Here is a 21504-nt window from a genome sequence, read left to right as displayed (position 1 = left end):
GAGAAAAGATGAAAGCGATACAGTACAATTACTTACAACCAGATGGTATTCGTGCCTGTCTGATTAAACGTTTAGATCATTTTACATCCATAATGCATAGGTACAGTGTACCATTCTAATCCCCTATGGATAGAGATATTAGTACAGGTCACACAAATAAGAAATGTCGACGTTTCGGCCCAAGATGATGAAAGGCCAATTAAACCTTATTTAAGGGTCTTCATCAGGACAGTTAGGAGCAACCTAGTAGATGGAGAGGAGAACACCAGTCAGAAGACTAATGAAGGTGTTAATGATATAGAGATACACTCATACACGGTGGTCAAGCTCACCTGAAATCCACTGTATTCCAAGCTCACCTGAAATCCACTGTATTCCAGTCACCTAGATTTGATCTCAAATGTGAAGGCCAACCAGCTCCTCATCTATAGACCATGCAAGTGTGCCCCGTCATATTGGTCTAATAAGATCCAGTATGTAATTATGTTGAAAGCAATAGCACAAAGGTCTAATTAATATAAGATAGAAAACGGTGGCAGTAATAAAAACTGCATTACTCACCCTGTTGAAGAGGGCCTTATGAAATTGTTACTTGTCACAATAGCAGTTATGCACAGAGTGGCACAAGTCAGTAAACAAGTCTAAGGGCCCAACAGAATTAATTGTGAGATGCGCCAGGCACATACTTTGAAATATGTGAACATTAGCTGGGATGGCCAGTCACTCGTTAAAATAGACATTTAACGATTTGATCTACGTACAGGTCTAATGAATTATATATCAATATGTAAGCCGAAAAATGACAGTGTTAACAATTGCTGATCTAATATGTCAAGCTGCGTGATTATAAGGCATATCATGTTATATAATAGCAGGCAACAAACACAGTTATTGGGTCACAACGTCATGCAATTAAACTGCCAATTGTTCATTGTTATTACTATTAGACAGTTACAGTTGTTGGAGATAGACCATCATTGTTGTAAAAGTTTCCTCAGTAAAAACATACAAAGATTCCAAACGTGATTAATTACTATGTCATATAGTGAGAATTGCACAGTAATATAGATCACATTGTAGGAGCAAGGTATCAATGGCAAGACCCATGGTTACACTTAAAGTCACATCATGTGAACCTTTCCAGTTTATAACAACCTACGTCCAAATGACGTGTGATTCATCATGTCAGTCATTATTAAGTAGGGACACCTGCCTTTTAATCTCTTCATACTCATTCAATCCGTGGGCTACAGCGTCCAGGATGTGCATCCATTTTATTCCCGCAAACTGAGAATGTCAACCAAACTGCCACCCCATGGCCCCAGATTGGTCTTTTCTAACACTATCCGTTTTAGACTTTCAGCAAGGTGATTAAAAGTATGGAAGTGTTTCTCAAGAGGCACCAATTGAACCTTGCACCTGATTCAACTACAGTGTTGAAGTATGTGTACTTTCAAATTTTGATGGATCTGGCCAATGTATAAAAACCCACACGGACATATCATAGCATCTATCAAATCCACACTATTACAGCTGGTATGTCTTTTCAGTGTAAATGTGTGTTCATTGTGGTAGAATATTTTAGAATCTATCGTCAAAACACCGGCTTTGCAATTTATCACATCTAAAATGGCCAGTGACTTGAGGTAAATTCCACAGTGAAGTCATGGAGGGTTACGAAGGGCCTCCTAGGTAGGAACTTACTACATGATCGCTAATGCTCTTTCCTTTCCTGAATACATGCATGGGTGGCTCTGTCATGTCAATCTCATCTGTCACTAATGCCTAGTACTTGTTAATAACCTGTCTTATCTCGCTGCTCAGAATACAGTACGTCGTCACATAGGATGATCTATCTTGTGTGCCACCCGCCTGTTGGTTGGGTTCAAGCAGGGCTTCCCTTTGGTTAAACCAAGCCCATTTCCAGGCCTGCTTAAGTAAGCTCTTTAGGCAACCCCTCTCTACCAGTCTCTTTAGTAGGCCCTCCGACTCCCTAAAGTAATCCACTTTGCGTGAGCAATTCGTAAAAAATATGAGGAATTGCTCATAAGGAAAATTATCCCTCAGATTTCTAGGATGGTGGCTTGTGTAACATAGGAGGGTGTTTTTCTCACCATATTTCTTAAATAGAGTGGTGTAAAGTTGTCCTTTCTCTGCCTTGATGGAAATGTCAAGGAAATCAATACTGGTGGAACTATATTGAATAGTAAACTTAATATCTTGGGATCTATCATTAAACTGCTGATGGAAAAGTTAGAGGTCTGTTTCATTCTCTGTTCAAATCAAGAGGACTGTCTACTAACTTTTTTTTCTTCGGCGTTCATTTCTCTCTCTCTGCGGCACCCATCTCATGTCAGCCGCACTGTTCAGTAATAAACAACGTTTATCCAAACACCAAATCTGCAAAACGCGAGCCTCCCCGGGAAGAGGTTCAACCTTTCACTCTGTCCGTTAATATGCAAATCACCATGGCAAGGAGGTGCAATGTATGATGGGCTGCATTACAATAGTGACGAGACTTTCGATTTAGTAAGCTCCTCTACCTGCTGTAATACTATTCAGCAAGATTTTTGTTTCATACAATAATTCTGCAATTATCACCGTAATAAATAGAGGGTTTCTACTGATCATCAACGTTGTACTGCCATTTTACTTTCCTCCATCTTTTTCTTGGGGGTTTGCTGCTGTTCAATGAACGTATAGTGAGAGCAGTACTGCTAACACCTTAACAGCACTTATGCACCACTATTGCGCCATGCAATATTTGGAACTGTAGATCCATAGCATCAACGACTATAGTAACAGTAAGATACAGCAGTCGTAATGCAATTGTTCACTGTATAATTGTAAGGGTGCAGAACCTTTATAAGGTTAATAAAGATGCTTTTACAATGCCACAGGTACACCTAGTAACAGCCTATGGTACTGCACCCTTTTGTTGCTTCATGCCTTTTCGTTAATTACTTATGCAACTGGTAGTATAATTGTTGACAAAAAAATAAAAAACTAACAAACATTAACATTTGCATTGCCAATAGCTCAAACATTCCCTAATGGGAGACCTATTGCACTGAAAATGCTTGTTTTCATCTGCTGTCAGGAAGACTTGGGTTATGCGCACTGTGCACTCTTTGGCACTACTCCTGTGGGAATGTATGACGTTACAATGCAAACAATTACAACACATGCTTTTACATCGCAGTTTTTACAACGCAACTACCATTACATCGCATGATTTTACAACGCATACCATTACAACACATTTTTTAAAAATACCATTACAACGCATTCCATTACAACGCATACCTTTACAGCGCATAATACTTTTAGTGCAACAGTAGGGTAAGTGTTAGATAGCATTGGGGTAAAATGTACTATACTCCCTCCAGTGAGTGCAACAGTAGGATAAGTGTTGGATAGCGTAGGTGTAAAAATTACTATTCCCACTCTAGTGAGTGCAACAGTAGGGAAAGTGTTGGATCATGTAGGGGTAAAAATTACTATTCCCAACTACCCCAAAACCTACACCCGCCCTAAAACTTAAAATTCTCCATTACTAACCCTATAATGCGTTGTGATGACATGCGTTGTAATGGCATGCAATGTAAAGGCATTCGCGTTGTAAAAGTTGCGTTGTAAAGGCATTGCGATGTAATGCCTGAGTTGTAATGGACATTTTCCCTCCTGTGGAACCAGATTGTCATAGAGAACCAAGTGAGTCAGTCATTCGGACGGGGAGGCTCCTAGACAACACAGTCACTGTGAGAGCCAGGTGTAGGGTGAACCAGACGTCCCGAATTTCCACGGACAGTTGAAGTTTTTTTTATCAAAATTAAATACAGATCCCAGTTTTGATTCATAAAGCTATACTTGGCACACTACAAATAACATGTTGCAGCGTGATACAAAGAAAGAAAGACCTCCTGTCTACATGCATCGCTGCTGCGTTTTCTCACCTCCTGCAGCAAGAAAGTGGTCCCATCCCAGCTTGGCATGTGCTACATTTTGTTTTAGCTGGTCAAACTTTTGTGACCTGTTTATGTTGATATGTTTTGTTGCATCAACATTTATGGAAACAAATGCTGTGCACGCAGCAGTTTCACCGGCTCAGCATCTCCCCATTGCCCTCGATTACGATACTGAACCCTTTTCCTTCCCTCTCCAACTCGTTGCCACAGGTCTTGGCTAAACTGCGCATATATAAAGTGGACCACAAAGTTGACTTTTATTTTTTGCCGGGGTATATTACGACATAAACATCAATATTATGTGAGCTGAATATATTGTTAGGTTTAAAAGTAAAATCTATGCACTGCAGCAAAGTCTGTAATTATGTTGCCACAGCCATCGTCGATGTGTGTTATTAGAGTAGTCCTATGCTTTCACTGAAATGATTTAGACCCGCATCTATGTCTGTAGCCTGTCACGCTTTTTTGAAGTAGTTAGAAGCGCTACTAACCACCCTTTGTATTAAATAATTTCTGTCAGCTATGCTCCAAACTTCCTTTCATGGTATTGGATCATTCGCTGGACTAGCTCTCAGTGTTTGACATTTTACTCAGTGGTTAGGAAAATATATTATTAGTTGCATTATTTTTGGCTAACATCACGCAGAAGGTGGGGACTATTACTTTAAAGTAAAGATCCATAAAATGTGAGCAAAACCGGTGCTACGACAGAAATACAAAAATTAAAAAATGTGAATGTTGTCTACCTTAAATATTTTTTTTTTTTAAATGATGAAGCTAAATGTTTTCGTTTGAAGCCCGATCTAATGTCTCATCGCCTACATTGTTTTCATGGGATGATTCATGGGTGCAATTTATGGTAAAGCCTCAGGCAGCTTCTCACTTACTGGTCTTCGTGTCTGAAGCCTTCCTTCGTCTGTTAATGTCGATTTGGAAAATGCACAAATACTTCACGATGCTAGGTGGCATATTAGACTTTAGGTGGAGGCACCTACGAGCTGAAATGCTTTAGAGCTTTCTTCTGAATTAGAAATGATCTTTCAGCCAAATGCCTAACCGTTTTCATAGACAATCTACATTTGCTGCAAAAATTCCACTCAAACGGAGCAGCAACCAGTGGTCAGCCAAAGGAGAAGACGAACGTGCAAAGAAAGATGAGAGTGAAAATTACTACAGAACAAGCATTTACAATGCAATAGTCTCGGCATTCTTAAAGTTAGAGCTATTGGCATTGCTCATGACATTATTTTTATTTATATTTTTGTTTTTAAAACATGAATAAATGACATTGTCATTTACAATGCCAATAGCAGGGCAGGAGAGCAAGCACAACGAACGAGGGGGCAGGACAGCAAGAACAACCAACTAGGGGGCAGGAGTGCAAGCACAACCAACGAGGGGGGGGGCAGGAGAGCGAGCAAGCACAACCAACGAGGGGGGGCAGGAGAGCAAGCACAACCAACGAGGGGGGCAGGAGAGCAAGCACAACCAACGAGGGGGGGGCAGGAGAGCAAGCACAACCAACGATGGGGGGGGGCAGGAGAGTAAGCACAAGCAACGAGGGGAGGCAGGAGAGCAAGCACAACCAGTGATTGGGGGGGCAGGAGAGCAAGCACAACCAGCGAGGGGGGGGCAGGAGAGCCAGCACAAGCAACGAGGGGGGAGAAGGAGAGCAAGCACAAGCAACGAGGGGGGGGGCAGGAGAGCAAGCACAACCAACTAGGGGAGAAGGAGAGCAAGCACAACCAACGAGGGGGGGCAGGAGAGCAAGCACAACCAACGAGGGGGGGCAGGAGAGCAAGCACAACCAGCGAGGGGGGGCAGGAGAGCAAGCACAACCAGCGAGGGGGGGCAGGAGAGCAAGCACAACCAGCGAGGGGGGCAGGAAAGCAAGCACAAGCAACGAGGGGGCAGGACAGCAAGCACGAGGTGGCAGGAGAGCAAGCACAACCAACGAGGGTGGGAGGCAGGAGAGCAAGCACAGCGAGGGGGCAGGGGAGCAAGCACAAGCAACGAGGGGGCAGGACAGCAAGCACAAGCAACGAGGGGGCAGGACAGCAAGCACGAGGTGGCAGGAGAGCAAGCACAACCAACGAGGGGGGGGCAGGAGAGCAAGCACAACCAACGAAGGGGGGGCAGGAGAGCAAGCACAACCAACGAGGGGAGGGCAGGAGAGCAAGCACAAGCAATGATAGGGGGGCAGGAGAGCAAGCACAAGCAACGGGGGGGGGGCAGGAGAGCAAGCACAACCAGCGAGGGGGGGCAGGAGAGCAAGCACACCCAGCGAGGGGGGGCAGGAGAGCAAGCACAAGCAACGAGGGGGCAGGACAGCAAGCACAAGCAACGAAGGGGCATGTTAGCAAGCACAGCGAGGGGGGGCTGGAAAGCAACCACAACGAGGGGTCAGACGCACAACAGTGGGGAGAGACACACAATGAGGGGACAGAGGCAAGAACACGGGCACAATCAGCGAAGATAGGCAAGAAAAGCGAGCACTCATCGGAGGACTCGGCAGCTTCTCGACTTCTTCCGGCGGCGGTCGGGCAGAAATGGCGTCAGAAAAGCGCCGCCATTTTCGCATTCGGGGGCGTGGTTTTTGCTGTTGAGTGACGGGTGACGTCACGGAGGTAAAAACTGCAAAAAACACGCCCCCGAATCCGAAAAAGACGGGGCTTGAACGGAGTGATGCCCCTCTCCTCCAATGTCTTCCCAAAATACCTGACTCATAGGCTTCAGGTAGTTCAAAATGCGGCTGCGAGACTGTTACTGCGAATCCCTTTTAAGCAGTCAGTCTCTCCGCATCTTCGAACCCTGCATTGGCTACCAGTAGCCAACAGGATAAAATTCAAAGCTTTGACGCTTGCGTTCAGATCTCTGTATGGCCCTGCCCACAATACCTGAAAAACCGCCTTCCTAGATACTTTCAAAGCCGTGCACTACGATCCAATGACCGTGTCCAACTGGTCATCCCGCGGGCAAAAAAGGCCCGGCTAGGCGGTCGGACCTTTTCAGCCAACGTCTCCGTTCTGTGGAACTCCCTGCCACAAGTTATCCAACAGGCCCCCTCCGAACCCTGCTTTAGGAAATTGCTAAAGACCTGGCTTTTCACCCAGCCACGCTAGCTCTCCTATTTTTATGCCTAAGGTTATCAGTGATCTACTAGCGCCGGGACACCTCCTCGCGAGGTAGCTGATCGCGCTGTATAAAATCCAGTATTATTATTATTATTATTATGTCTGGCCTCCGTTTAGGAAGCCAGCCAATGGAGAAGAGGGGCGGGTTCAAACCCCCATACTGTAAACATAAAATCTAGCAGTGTACGCTAGGCCGAGACCTAAAAAAGGCTGAGCAGATACCTTCTACTCTGTGATGGAAGCTTAATTGTTGTAAATGGATCTCATTGGAAAGGGGAGCAATAAGCAGGTGTAAAGCAGTCAATTCGTAATTTCAATAGGCTTGGATTCCGGCATTTTGAACTTGCTGCAAGGTGCAAAGAGCAATGCACAAATGTTCAATAAGAGCTAATCTTTGCCAGCTTGCAGTTGAAATTAAATGTCCGCTCTTCGCAAAGGAGGTGGAAGGTGTGAATATACTTTTTGGATGCTGTTGAATATCCATTTAGTTACACACACAGTTAAAAATAAAGCCAGATACAGTTGATGAAATATTCATTCTTCGCTTTGCAACAAAGTGATTTGTAGAGCCGACAGTTTCTTCAAAAGGAGAGTCTGCCTTTACTGTTGGTGACTTCAGGGATAAGGATGAATACAACAGATAAGCATCAACACAGCCAATTGATTCAGCTTGGGTACCCTGGTACGATCATGACATGTTATTTTTTTATTGCAAACATTTGCTACAAAATAATAAAGAAAAGAGCATGTCACATTCTAAATATGGCGACCACATGCTTGCAATAAAAATGATACCTTTTTAAAAAAGTGACAATTGCATATATTTTTATTAGAACAATATGGGTGCTTTCCTGCGTGCGGGTGTACTTGGGTACAGACATCTTTATTCGTTTTATTGCTTATTACAGGAGAAAATGGGTTTTATTTTCTCAAACAGGTACTATTGGCTTGAAATAGCTGAAAGGTGAAGACCTTGTTTAAATATAGAGGGGTGACTAAAAATAATACAAAATCGATAAAATGGTAATAAAAAAGTATTGGTTAAGTAAAGTATTGGTTCACCAGGCCTGGTAGTTCACTTCCGTTTAAATGGATGTGCACATGTGATCAGAAAAGATGCTATCAGTCACAGTGGAAGAGAACTAATGGCTGAAGTGCTCTGACCCATGCTGTGTGCTGTGATGAGCCTTAGCAATTTGTGCAGGACATTTGAACAAACCAATGGAGGAAGAGGGCTGATACAAACACTCTATCTACGTATGCATTTTTTGTTTATGACTTTATTAGATTACTTGTGGCTGGCGTAAAAACTGAAAGTGTCTCTGTGCTCGACCTAACAAGCATTGACAAAGCCAGTAGGTCAGACTTTGCCTGCAAATATTTTGGTTTTGTTAGTGTTTGTTTTGTCATGGTGTTTGTACAGTGTTATTGTTTGGGGAGCAAATCTGCTCATGAAAAAAATGGATATCACAAAAATGGAGCCAGAAACCGGTTCTAGGATGCTTGATTCCGGTCCACGAAAGACATGGCTTGGCAGTTTGGGCTGGACTGTTCCCATGAGGCACAGGGTCAAGGCTGATTTGCATATGGCCATGTCTGAACTGGGGTGGTGTGGAGTGCAAAAAAACGATGGATTTAGGCCCAGATCTCTGTACTGGGGTGAATGTATGACAATGTTCTGCATTCTGTCCATCAACTGTTGTTTTGCATTTATGTATGTATGTATAACGCCACAGAGGATAACAATAAGACCTGTTTGTCTCTCATCACATGAACAAAGATGTGATTGAAGCCGTTTTAGAACTCAGGTCCTCAGTAGCCGTCCTGAAAATAAGTTAAAACAAGCATTTAGAATGCAATAGGTCTCACAATTGCGAGATTTTGAGCTATTGGCATTGTATAGCGCTCTGTAAGAAAAGCAGCAGCCATTGTCCTGTGTGGGCATGTTGCAAATACAAAAAGCAGCCGCCATTGTCCTCATCAGTGTCAATAAACAAAATAGTGCTTATAATGCAGACTGTGTAACAAGCCAAAGGTCCATTTGTTATGGAAGTTAACAAATGCAGACAAGGCTTTACCAAGGAGAGATTAATAAGGCTATTTACGAATCAGAAGCCAGCATTTACGAAGGACAATGACACAAGCCAATGACTAATCTGGGCCGAGATAGGCGGGGCTTCCAGTGCATACTCCAATACAGCATGCCTTGCAGAGCGTGCTGCACATGCGCGCTGCCTCTAGGCTCGACCTAAACACATAGGTGGGCAGGGTAGGGATCTCAAGCCTCCTGGGTGGGTCCCAGAAGGAACCCCCTGGGGCCAAAAAACTATTTATTATCACAGCAAATCTTGCCACAAATTTGAAAAGGATCTGTACATCCGCAGTAAAATAAAAAAGCGGACTACCACCCTTTTATTTAAAAAAATAAATAAAAAAAGTGGCCCGGGGAAGGCTGCAACATAATGTTTAGGGGAGGTTGGGGGCTCCATCTGGGGAGCTCCCAATAATGCCATGCAAAGCCTTTTAATAAATATATCTATATATTTGATGCTGGTGGTGCCCAAAAAAAGGGACAGGACTATCATCAAGCCTTTTGTTTATGTTGTAAAGGGCTATGGGTAGTGCAGCATCCCCCAAGCAACATAAAAAAAACACAGGAAGTTTCCAGTATTATTGAATCCATGACCTGAGGAGGGCTTATCATTTTCTTATTAAAGCACTTCGAGGTGGAGGAATATGTTTTTCAGCTAGAGTGGAGGGACCTCTTGTGGCTGGTTCTGTGACTGCATTTTGTAGCCTGAAAAATGTTTAGAAAAAGTCTCAAAGATGTTTCTTTTAAAGGGCTTTATTGAAAATAGTTTCACAAACATTACGAGTAGTTCTGTATAAAGTGCAAAGCATTCAAATGAGAGCTCTCGCCCTGGTCCCATCTGACAGGAGGGACAGCTGAAGTAATCGAGCTGCTCTGGCAAGATTTAATGGCGTATGAGGAAAAAAAACAAAATTTTTATTGAACATTGCTGTGTGTAAGTTTATAAAATATTTATTTGATTATGGTTATTTGTGACTATTTGACAAAAAGGTCTGCTTACATATTTTGGTGTTCTGACCCTTTGACCAAGTCTGTAGGTCTGCCTTACTTAAAATGACACCCTTTATATTATTACATCAGATAGTCATCCATGGGCGCCCAAGGCCTGTTGTCCAAGCTGAAGGCTGTGCACAGCAGGGATGGGCTCCGTGGTGGGTTGGGCACAGGGCCTGGGCACTGGCCCTGGGAACACCCAAACCCATGCTGCACACAGTCTTAGGCCACTGTGCCAACCCCACGTCGCTTATGGTGATGGATAGCTTTACGCTAAAAAGACATAGAAATTCCCTGTAAAAAAAAAAAAATGGTTACGGTGACGTCTTAGTTGGGTATTGTAATAATATCTTACTTTATGACTGGTGAATTTCAGTGGTTTTGTGTTATATATATTGAAAAAGAAGTAGAGAACTCTGGGTAGTTCTCAAGTTTAGGTGGAAAGCAGCTCCTGTATAGAGCACTCTCAACACCAGCGACACTCTAGATCTGCTCACCTCAAATGTCTGATTTTCTATCAAAATCTTTAAGCATCGGATTAGCACAGTGCCATCCACACCGAGATAGAAAAGGACAAAGTCTTTTGCCATTTCTACAGCGAAGTCTTTAAGCATAGGACTAGCACAGTGCTGTCCTTGCCGAGCTGTAAAATGACAAAAACCATTTACCGCTCCAGGCACAATATTAAAGCTTTGAATTAGTTAAATACCAACCAAGGCATGCTTTAAACTGGATCAGCCCGCCGATCCGGCTGTTACCTCATGAAGGTTGCTGCAGTGGATGTCTGAGTTAGTCTCCAACGGGTGGGAACCTTGGAGCATATATATATATATATATATATATATATATATATTATACATATTCTGGAGCACACAGCGAATTCGCCTTTCTCAATGCTTGTATCCACCAAGTGTCTGATAGTATCAGTTTATATATATATATATATATATATATATATATATATATATATATATATATATATATATATATATATATATATATATATATATATATATATATATATATATATATATATATATATATATATATATCAAAATACACTCCTATTTGTTGCCAGGTCTTATAACCATCCGATTGCAGTGCCTGTGGATAGAATAAAACACTTAGGTCTTGCAGTTATTAGTTCATGAGCAGTTTTATCTTAAAATGGTGTATTACACATTTCCTACTGAAAGTGTTTTTTTCACCTGGCTCACTCAAAGTCACAAAAGGCAGGTAAGCATTGGCACATTTTTTAAACTCTATCCATTCTTGTTAGAGCGAGCTTCTATCTCTCAGGCTCGATCTGTATTACAGAAATCTGATGTAAATGAGTACCCATTTTTTTTTGATGTATGATTGGAGATCAGCACTGTAGAAGTGGGTTAATCCAAAAATGAGACTGAGAACGCTTTTACGTTTGGAAACTAGCAATATCTGTGGTAACATGGTGGACTACTATATGATTATGTCTTCCATCACAGTGCGCTTTATTGACCTTTGAAATTGATGTTAATGGGTGTGATGGGATTTGATTTAAGGGTAAAAAATGTATCTTGACATTGGATCCAGGTGTCAATTAGTAGTTTTCATTTTGCCACAGCTGGCTAATTGAGTTCAGTAAGTGAAGTTCTAGTCTATCCATATTTAGCATTTGCTACATTTTGCATGGGGTGCCAAATTTTATAAAGGAAATGCAAGGAATCCTCGCCCCTTCCGAGCTAGTGGGAATGTCTTCTGTAAATAGTTTTTGAATTAATCGTCACAGGCTGGACTCGTTGTTTCTTTTACATTATATGTGGCTCTTATATGCTTCTTATTGTAAGCATTTTATTTAATATGCATCGCCATATTAAGTCTCGTTAGGAAGGATTTCAATAAATGTCTTATAAGACACCGGGCCTTAAGCAGCCACATGCAATAGTGTTGAGTTATTGCCCTTGAGTGCTAATTTTTTATTTATTTTTTACCCAATCGCAGTGACGCTGATATGTGGCACTGACATACATATTCATAAGCCGTCACAGGCTTCCATAACCCTACGTGGATGCTCAGCACCAGTAGTGTGATGGACCCAGAAGCTTGCACAAAAAGAGTGTAATTCCAGGCTTCTGTCAGAGAGTAGTGGTCTTTTTTTCGGAAATAGATTAGACTTTCCACTGTACACTTCCCATGTTGGGTTTGCTCGGAATGTATTGCTTTACTTGCATCCAGTGCCAGCGGTTCCGAGTGGAATGCTGATGTTTAGATTGGGTTCCATATGGAATGCTGATGTTTAGATTGGGAAAGTGCTAATCGTTACAGTTCCTCAAACCAGCTGTTTGTTATCTGCTGTGACGCTCTGTTGGTCGTGTACTTCAAAGCTTTAGTACACTAACAGCGTGATGGATCCTTTCAAAGTGGAAGGGTGGAGTGATGTCCAAAGAGTACCATGTTATAGTTCAGAGTTTCATGGCCTTAACTCAAGTTAAACAATCCTTATCTAATAAGGTGACAAATGTAATCTATGCAAGGAATAAAACGAACTGGCCGATGTTCTTTACAAATATTAAACAGCAAAAAAAGGGCATGTATTGTGTAGAGTTCAAGCGATATATGTTTGTCAAGGAGAATGCTAAGATTTATAGGATTACTCACAGCAGACTGTGTCCTTGAAGAAAAACTGTCGGAATCGCAGCTTTAACAGTTTGAAAAGAGGTTTATTCTTTTTCTGCGTGTAAAACTCTCCCAGTAAGTAGGAGATTTGTTTGCAGACAGTCCGTCCTGTGTGTAATGTAACTGGCTTCCTGCCAAAGTCTCTGCAGTAAATCGCCGAGTGCGTAGCTGCGGATGGGGCCCTAGTAAATGATTATCCCCTGCCGGCACCCTGCACAGCATGATTGGTGTGTTTTCCTGTCCTGCGGCAGGTGTTTTCCACGGACTGGTCTGTGGATGATCCTCACCCACGCTCTGCTGTCTGGACGGGGGTCAGGAGGGAGTTGATCCACTGTGCATTGTCTGGTGGATCCGAACCCTCTGGTTGGCTCTGGACCATACTTTGTTTCTGTATCTGGTAGCCTTTGGGATTTGCAGCGGTCTGTCAGGAAGTTATAAACTTCTCTTTCGCAATGTCTCAAAGTCAGTCTAATGACATTTATCTCGGCCATAATCTCGACTGGGGCCCAGCTCACATCTGTGGCATGGCAGGATACCGCAGAGGACCTCTGAAGGTATTAAAGCACATTAACACAGGGAGAGGATGCCATGTGTGTGTGTGGGGGGAGGGGCAGGGGTGGCTTCTATTACGCCAGCTCTCCTTGCCCCTGCGGCAGACTGAAGAACTTATCTCTTCATGTGATTTAAATATTTCTTCAACCCCATTAGAGACAATTTGGAAATCCTTTCTTATTTTTATTCATTTGTTTATTCAAAGATATGCAATTGGCTATTTACCCACATAAGTTCTGCATGAGACATAGGAAGTGTTACACATGAGAGGATCATTTTAATGAGTGGCACATTACAGCATAAAGAGATCATAACACCAGTGACAGATGATTATTTCACCTAGGACCCCTCATCATTCTGTTCTAACAACACAATTCTTGAAAGCTGACTTCCTTGTGTATTTTTTTTCTTAAAGTTTTTGGTATATTTAACAGATACTGCCATTGGTTTTGGGAAAGGAGATTGGTAAAATGCTTTATGCTAAGATTTTGGCCTCTCAACTCAACAAACCCCCCACTCTGATCCACAAAGCATCAGAGTGGATTCATTCAGGGGAGCCAGACGCATGTTAATATTAGCATCTTTACTAGAGGCCCGACACACCGACCCACTGATTAATACCCTTATTCTGTATCTGAGCTTCAATAGAAATGGATTTAGACACTCATGTAAGGGTTGGGGCACCAACACCGCTCAGTGCTCAATCTATATGTTACAATGAGTTGCAACCTCTGGTCAAAATTAGCAAAATTATTAAAAATTCCAAGGAAATATTTGTGTTTAATCTTCTAACGTAATGGAAAAAGTCTCTTGGGTATGAATCAAAGAATATTTTAGTTTTCAGAAGTGCTCGGAAACGACCTAGGTTATAGTCCTCAACATCTCATGAAATCTCGATATTGAGATAACATATATTCACGTTATTGTCCATTATGCAGCCATTCACATGTTATTGTACATTGGGGGGGGGGGGCTTGAAGGGGATAACCAGGGGTAAGGTGAGGTTCTTATACCTTATTGTTATTGACTGTTATAGTTCAGGGTAGCTGAGTGAGCGTCCGTGGGACATCCAGAACCTATTTAGTCTGCTTCATTGCCGGGTTTACCTGTGTGCTCGTTCTGCGTTAGTCGTAGTATCCGGAGGTAGTGCAGGCAGGTTGGTTCCTGGAATTCTTGGGCTAAAAATTGAACGCATTGGCCCCACATTAAAACTGTGGCAGTGTGGCTCTCAGTGAGGCTTTGAATATGTCCATGCTTATGACGTCCCATAGTTTATGCAGCCAGTCTGTATGGGTGGGTACTGAGTCAGTGCCCCATTTAATTTGATGATCTGTTTTGCCGAGTAGAGCTCAATTGTGATAACGTTCCTTCTACTTGAGTATAGTGGGAATGTCTGTGCGTTTGGTATCCCGAAGAGGACATAGCTGAGCATGTTGGGGATATCTGTGCCCAAAATCTAATAAAAATATATATGCACCTCTCCCCAATACCTCTAGGGTAGGGCATCGCCAAAGGTGGTGTGTTAGAGTGCCTGAGTGGCCACAGTGGCGCCTGCTGGCATCAGAGTTACCGGCATGCCATTTGGCCACTCTAGCAGGGGTGTAATGCCAATAATGGGCAACTGTAAGCCTCGCCTCCTGTCCCACTGCACTTCGGGACGACGTGCGGGTTTTGCTGAAAATCCACTCCCCAAGTATAAATGTTCACTCTAGTTTGTCCTCCCATCGCCTTTGCACAGGGGATTTAGTCGAATTTTGCTGGTTTATTAAGAAAGGCGTAGATATCCGAGGGGGGACCTTATCTTCTCATCTAGTAATCATCCACTTCTCAGATTTCATGAAACGCCTAGACAAGGGGCGGATCGAGGACTGGGAGACCCAATGTTTAAGTGCTGTGTAGTCGCCATATCTGCTATGCGGACAGACCAAAACAAGTCTGGAGTTATGGATATTACCTGAGGCCTATGTGGTTGATAAAGTCACCTACTCCTTTACAATGGACTATTTGCCAGGCATGGTATGCATTCCAAGTTGCTGCGGGGGTGAGGGGAGTCAGGATTGCCCATGATTGAAATGAACGCGGAGACATTTGTTGACAGGCGTTTTAGTGCCACAATCCTATCCCATGCGTCTTCCGTAGCGCAAGTGACAGGTGGGATATAGACCCTTAGGGAGGGCAGGGTTTCTTTACAAGTCATGGGATTTTCTAAACATGTATCCCGGCGATACACTGGTCCAGACGCACCAGTGTTTCTCTGTGAGAGGCCTGTTCCACTCCACCATGTACCGTAGTTGGGCTGCAAGAGAAATTAGTGAGATTGGGTATTCCTAATCTGCCCCTACTACTGATAGATAACCCACTTCCGGGCCATATACATTTTTTTTATCCCGCACACAAAAGCTTCAATTGACTGGGAAGAGTCTGTGGTGTTGGCCAAGGGAGAGCTTCTGCATTACGTATAATATCTTGGCGAGAAGGGTCATCTTCACTGTCGCGATGCAGGCAAACCACAAAAGGCCCTTGCCCGGTTTTTAGATCCAAGCGGGCCATGGTCAAGAGGTCTGCGTAGTACCTTCCAGTGTTTTCCAGAGTGTACACTAGATTTAAATTCCTAAGTAAGGAACCCAGGAGTCTGTCCATGTGAATGGAAACTGTGTCTCTCTAGAAGTAGTTTGTCCTGCTGTAGGACAGTAAAGCTAAACTCCTGTGATTCGTGGACGTTCACTTTAAATCCGGCTACAAAGTCCAAGCTCTAATATTCCTGGAGTAGTGTGGGCAGGGAAGATAGGGGTCATCACTTCATCTGCGTACGGGACTGTCTTGTGTCCCTGTCGGCCAAAAGTGATGCCACTAATGTGTGTGCCCCTTTGCATTCTTCCCACTAATGACTCCATGCATAGGGGAAAGAAGAAATGGGAAGAGGTGGCAACCCTGCTGTGTACCTCGAATGACAGGGACGGCCCATGAGGTAAGACCATTGACTCTCACTCAGGCCGTAGGTCCAGTGTAGTTTCACATCACCCAACTCTTAAAGCGGGGGTCGAAGCCTATCTCCTAAAGCACCCACCACAGAAATGGTCAGGGTATCTTTTCAAACCCATTTTCAGCGTTGATCGTCATAAGGAGTGCGGGAGTTCTGGAACGGTGTGCTTTGTCGATAAGATGCAATAGGTGCTTGGTATTGTCACTGCATCCTCTCTCCGGTATGAGTTCTCTTCTGGTCCTTTCAACAAGGCTCTGCATGAGTGGGATTAAGCCGTGCTGCCAGGATACCTGTGAAAAGTTTTGCATCTACATATAATAGGGAAGGGGGGCAGTAAAATTAGCATTTTGTGGGGTCCTTCCCAGGCTTGGGGATCACTTTAATCACCGCTTCACTCATGTACTTGCAAAGGGTGCCCGTAACTCAGCAGGAGTTGTATAGGCGCCTGAGGAGGAGGAGGGGGCAGTTGGGAGGGGAACACTTTGTAAAAGGTCAGGGTGAATCGGTCTAACCCGGGGGCCTTCCCTAGCCGCAATCTCGCTATGGCTGAGAGGACCTCCTCTACATGGATGTCCGGTTCTAGAGCTTGTACGTCTGACTGTGGGAGCTGGGTAATCTGCACAGTGGCTAGATAAGTATTGGCATCTTCAGGGTCCACTGTGTCCGCTGCATAGAGATTAGTATAGAAGCAATCAAAAGTGAGTGCAATTTCATCATCAGTATGCACTGCATGACCTCTCTGTTTTGGATCTCTGATATCCGATCTTTGTGTATTATAGCCCACAGGCAATGAGCCAGGAGCCTTCCAACCTTGTTCCCTCCAGCATAATAGTTATTTTTTGTGTCGGGAAGAGCATATGCTGCACTATCTGTGTCAAGGGTCTTGAGTTGTTAGCGAGCTATTGTTAATTGTCTCCACACTTTGTGGGGCCCAGTCTGCTTATGGACAATGGCTGGGAGGATCCCTCTAATTACACCCATCAAGATTTCCCTGAGCAGGGCTATGGAGGTGTTCAGGGTATCCTTAGTTTGTAGAAAGTCATGGATAGCCTTCTGTTCCTCTGATTGTGTGGTCGTATGTTGAGAGTGTTGTTTACTCGCCAGAGTCTATGGGGCATGGCCTGTCGCACTGTGTGGAAGGTAATTGAAATGGGAGAGTGGTCGGATTGAGCTATAACTTCCACCCCCGTGTGTGTGTGTGTGGAGGCCGCAAAATGCATGAATAGGTGAGAAAGTAATCAGTATGGGAATATGTTTTATGAGATGCAGAATAGAAATTATAGTCCCTTTATGCTGAACAATCCAAGCATCGGAGAGGCCCACCTCTTGCAGCCAGGGTTGAGCCTCCAGTGTGAAAGCACCTGCTTGTTCCACTCTCTGAGCCGATCTGTCTAGTGTGGTGTCAGGGACGAGGTTGAAATCTCCCCCTGTTAGGATGTCTGCATTGAGTGTGGAGGTGATCATGAGAACTTTCAGGATAAATTGCTCCTGATATTAATTAGGTGCGCATAGGCTAGCAAGGGTGTATGTATGATTGTGTATTGATATCCATAAAGGAGAGTAGTCTCTCTGGAAGTTTCGCCTGGGTCTGCAGAACGTGTCCTTGAAATTTGCTAGCCAGCAGGATTGCCAATCCCACACGTTTTGTGTGTCAAGATGAGAAAAACTGATTATCAAACCATCGAAACCTCATCCTCGACCTGTCCTTTTCAAGAGGTGTGTCTTCTGCAGGAGGCATATGTCCCATTTTGAGTCTCTGAGCTTAGAGAGGAGGGACAGCCTTTTTGCTGATGAGTTACACCCCCTGCACATTGAAGCTCATTTATCCATTTACCTACACTCAATCAGGGTTTGTCAATCAATCAATCAGTTTTGTAGAGCTTGAGTACTCACCCGTAAGGGTGTCAAGGTGCTGTGGGGGGATCTGCTCTTCGTTTGAAGAGCCAGGTCATGAGGTCCTTCCTGAATTGAGGCAGAGATGGTGATTGCCTGAGATGCAGAGGAAGGGAGTTCTAGGTCCTTGCAGCGAGATAGGGGAAGGATCTTCCTCCAGCAGTGGTACTGCGGATCAGTGGGATGGTGGCCAGGGCTTGATGGGCGGAGCGGAGATGTCTGGTGGGGTTGTGGATGAGAGGTGGTGGTTGAGGTAAGCAGGTCTGGCATTGTGGAGGGCTTTGTGGGCGTGCGTGAGGAGCTTATAGGTGATCCTTTTGTTGACTAGGAGCCAGTGGAGATGTCTCAAGTGGTTGGTGATGTGGCTGTGGTGAGGGATGTTCACCTTCATCTTGTGCATAGGTGGTCATATAAATATGTGGCATGGAATGGGATGTGAAGGCTGTCTCTGATATCTCAGGTTCCCCTTAAACAATATCGTTGCTGGCTGTGGTAACAGCCTTGGATTGGGGGGGGGGGTACCAATACTGATCTAAAGTAGCAGGTGGCTGCGGACCATGCTTGGCGGGGGTCTACATCCGTGGCAGTGGTTTGAAGATTCCTAAGGTACTAATATTCCAGGGTTAAAAGCAGGAGAGGGTGCAAAACTAGCTGGCATTCTCAGACACTTTCATCTTTTGATTGTTTGTGAGCCTTCAGTTTCGAGACATTGTGGGGCTCCCTGCTGGGCAATCACGGTGCAGGCCTCTCCCGAAGCTGTGCCGGCCAGTTATCCTCCCAAGGAGGGTACTCCAGCTCTAGTACCGAGGGAGTCTCTTCCACTATGTGGGTGTCATTGTACCATATGACGGTGAGGCAGAATGGGTGGACCATTTGTATTTTACTCCCTTATCTCGCGCATTAAGTGCGCACCATCTCCGAAGAGTGAGCGGTGATAGATCTTGGTAGAGCCACACCTTTTAGCCCTCGAAGAGGATGGGGCCCTGGTTATATACCACCGCCATAATTGCGTCCTTCTGCTGAAGCTTGTGAACACCAGTGCATATGTGTTGTACAGCTGCAGTGGTATGGGATGGGCGGCCGCCTCTGAGTACGATTCAGCGTAATGTCTGTGTCAGATGACCTGGCCCTCTAGGTCCCCCGAATCCACCAGTAGTGGAGCACCCCAGATCCTTATGTTCAAGCACGGAATTTGTTTTCCAGGTTCTCCAAACAGAGCTGTAAATCAGCATTGTATGTTCGCGGCTCTAGTAGTTCATGGGGGAAAGTGTCTAGCTCTTCCTCCTTGGCAACATTGTTTTGTTCAACAGCGGTGTGAAATTTAATAAACTATCTACTTGTCCATGGGGCAGGTTGTTCCTGTAACAAAATCCATGTGTCCCTTTTGTGCCATGTAATGCGGCGACAAATTACGGCAGCAACCTCATTATATAAGATTTCTGAAATAGCCTCTCTCATTATGCCAGGGCTCGTACCATAATAGGGTTTGAATACTAGCAATTTCCTTATGTTGCCATGTTTCTGCAGATCTACATACTGGGGCTGAAGGTAGTAGTAAGCATTAGTTCCAGCGTTTGAATGCTATTTTGAGTCTGTGCAAACCTACTAACTTGCATGTTTTAAGGGTTTTCACCAACTTTAATCTTTTCCCATACTGAGAAAGGTTGGAAATTTACTCCCGTCAATGGTAGACGTAAAACTTTTTCCAGGGTTGGGAAAAAAGTTGATGGAGGAAAAGTGAACTTGGAAACACTCAGATTTTCCTGTGAAGAGTTTGGCGTATAGGCCCCGTACTCCTTGGGGTCCTTCTGTGGCTTTAAAATCACCGAAATGCAGGCCTCCAGCATAGAATCTGTGAGCTGGATTCCAGGAAGGAATTAAACAGCCAAGTCAAAATAGGGGCTTATTCTTGACAGAAAGTTTTGTTTAAGAGAGGGGTGTAGCCATCAGGACCCAGTGCTTTAGAGGGTTTAAGGTGAGCAATAGCTGCGACTACCTAATCTATTTGTATGTGTTGGTCGAGCTGTGTCGCGAAGTCTGGGGTAAGGGCAGCCTTTGCTTCTCGACCTCCCTCCAGACCCTAGGGGCCCCTGTGCATTTGTGGATTGTCTCGAGTTCAGAAACCACATGTTGGAGCTTTTGTCTTTTCTCCTGGCAGAGCCCATTTTTGTCTGCCGCGATAATGATCAGCTCGGCTCTAAGAACGAGTTTAAGCGCCTTCCATAAGAAGGATAGCTGAGTCTCACTGCTATCATTGTGTCGAAGGTAGTCTCCTATTGCCATGCGAATTGCCTCAACTACCTGCGTGGATTGGAGCATAGCATCTCGTAGACGCCATTATGAAGCCCGGGGTTGTGCAATGTTCTTCCATATTGTCAATGTGATCAGGGCATGATCAGATAAAGATTGGGGTTCTATGCTCACCTCTCTGACACAGGCTGTAAGGATAGGGGATGTGAGGAAATTATCAATTCTAGCGTATGACTTGTGAGCTGCTGAATAAAATGTATAGTCTCTCGCAGTCGGGTGGTGGTGTCGCCAGATGTCGCAGAGCGTGCAGTCAGCAAAGCACGTAAGGCCAGCGGAAGAGAAGATCCCTGTTTGGGAGGAGCACTGGTTGGAGCGGTCTAAATCAGGATACATAGCTAAATTGAGGTCCCCCCTATAAGAATGGCAGAGTCAGGGTAAGTGAGAATCGTTGCCAGGGCTTTAGTGATGAAGGGTTCCTGCCTATCGTTAGGTGAATATATGTTGGCCAAAGTGAAGGTGAGAGTACCCCATTGCAGTCTGGTCGCCAGTACTCTCCCCTTAATAGCAACAATTGTGGAGATGAGCTTGCTGTGGAATTTTTGAGCCAGAAGAATGGCTATTCCATTTTTCTTCGATGGGCCAGGGACCAGTACTGTCGGGAATCAGCGTGACCACATACAAGGGGTATCTTTTGCTAATAGGTGCGTCTCCTGCAATAAACAGATGTCACTTCCTGACTGCTCCAGGGAGGAGAGAACGGCCGCGCGCTTCACCGGGTTGTTCAGACCCTAGACATTTAAACTAACAATGTGGAGGTCGTGCGTCATGAGGTTTGGACCAGGATTGCGTGGGTATCACCCCCCCTCATGAGACATCTGGAGGGAACTTTGTGTATGTGCAGGAGTGAGGGGGTATAGTAAAGGGTCACCGCTAGGCTTTGGTGGTAACATTGGTGCGGAGGAGCGAGAATAGCAAAAGGACAAA

The 21504-nt window shown here is 44.3% G+C and overlaps 1 protein-coding gene and 1 pseudogene across 4 annotated transcripts in view; both read left to right on the top strand.

The window, feature by feature from the left end:
- SMTN (smoothelin) overlaps positions 1–21504 on the top strand; it is a 1119422-nt gene that overhangs the window by 15216 nt on the left and 1082702 nt on the right. The gene's annotated exons all lie outside the window — the stretch shown is intronic.
- LOC144793280 (U4atac minor spliceosomal RNA) lies at positions 2659–2772 on the top strand (annotated as a pseudogene).

This window comes from Lissotriton helveticus, chromosome 11 (assembly GCF_964261635.1).
Source record: "Lissotriton helveticus chromosome 11, aLisHel1.1, whole genome shotgun sequence".
Lineage (NCBI taxonomy): Eukaryota > Metazoa > Chordata > Amphibia > Caudata > Salamandridae > Lissotriton > Lissotriton helveticus.
The sequence above is the reverse complement of the archived record's forward strand: the minus strand, read 5'-3'. Positions and strand labels throughout refer to the sequence as shown.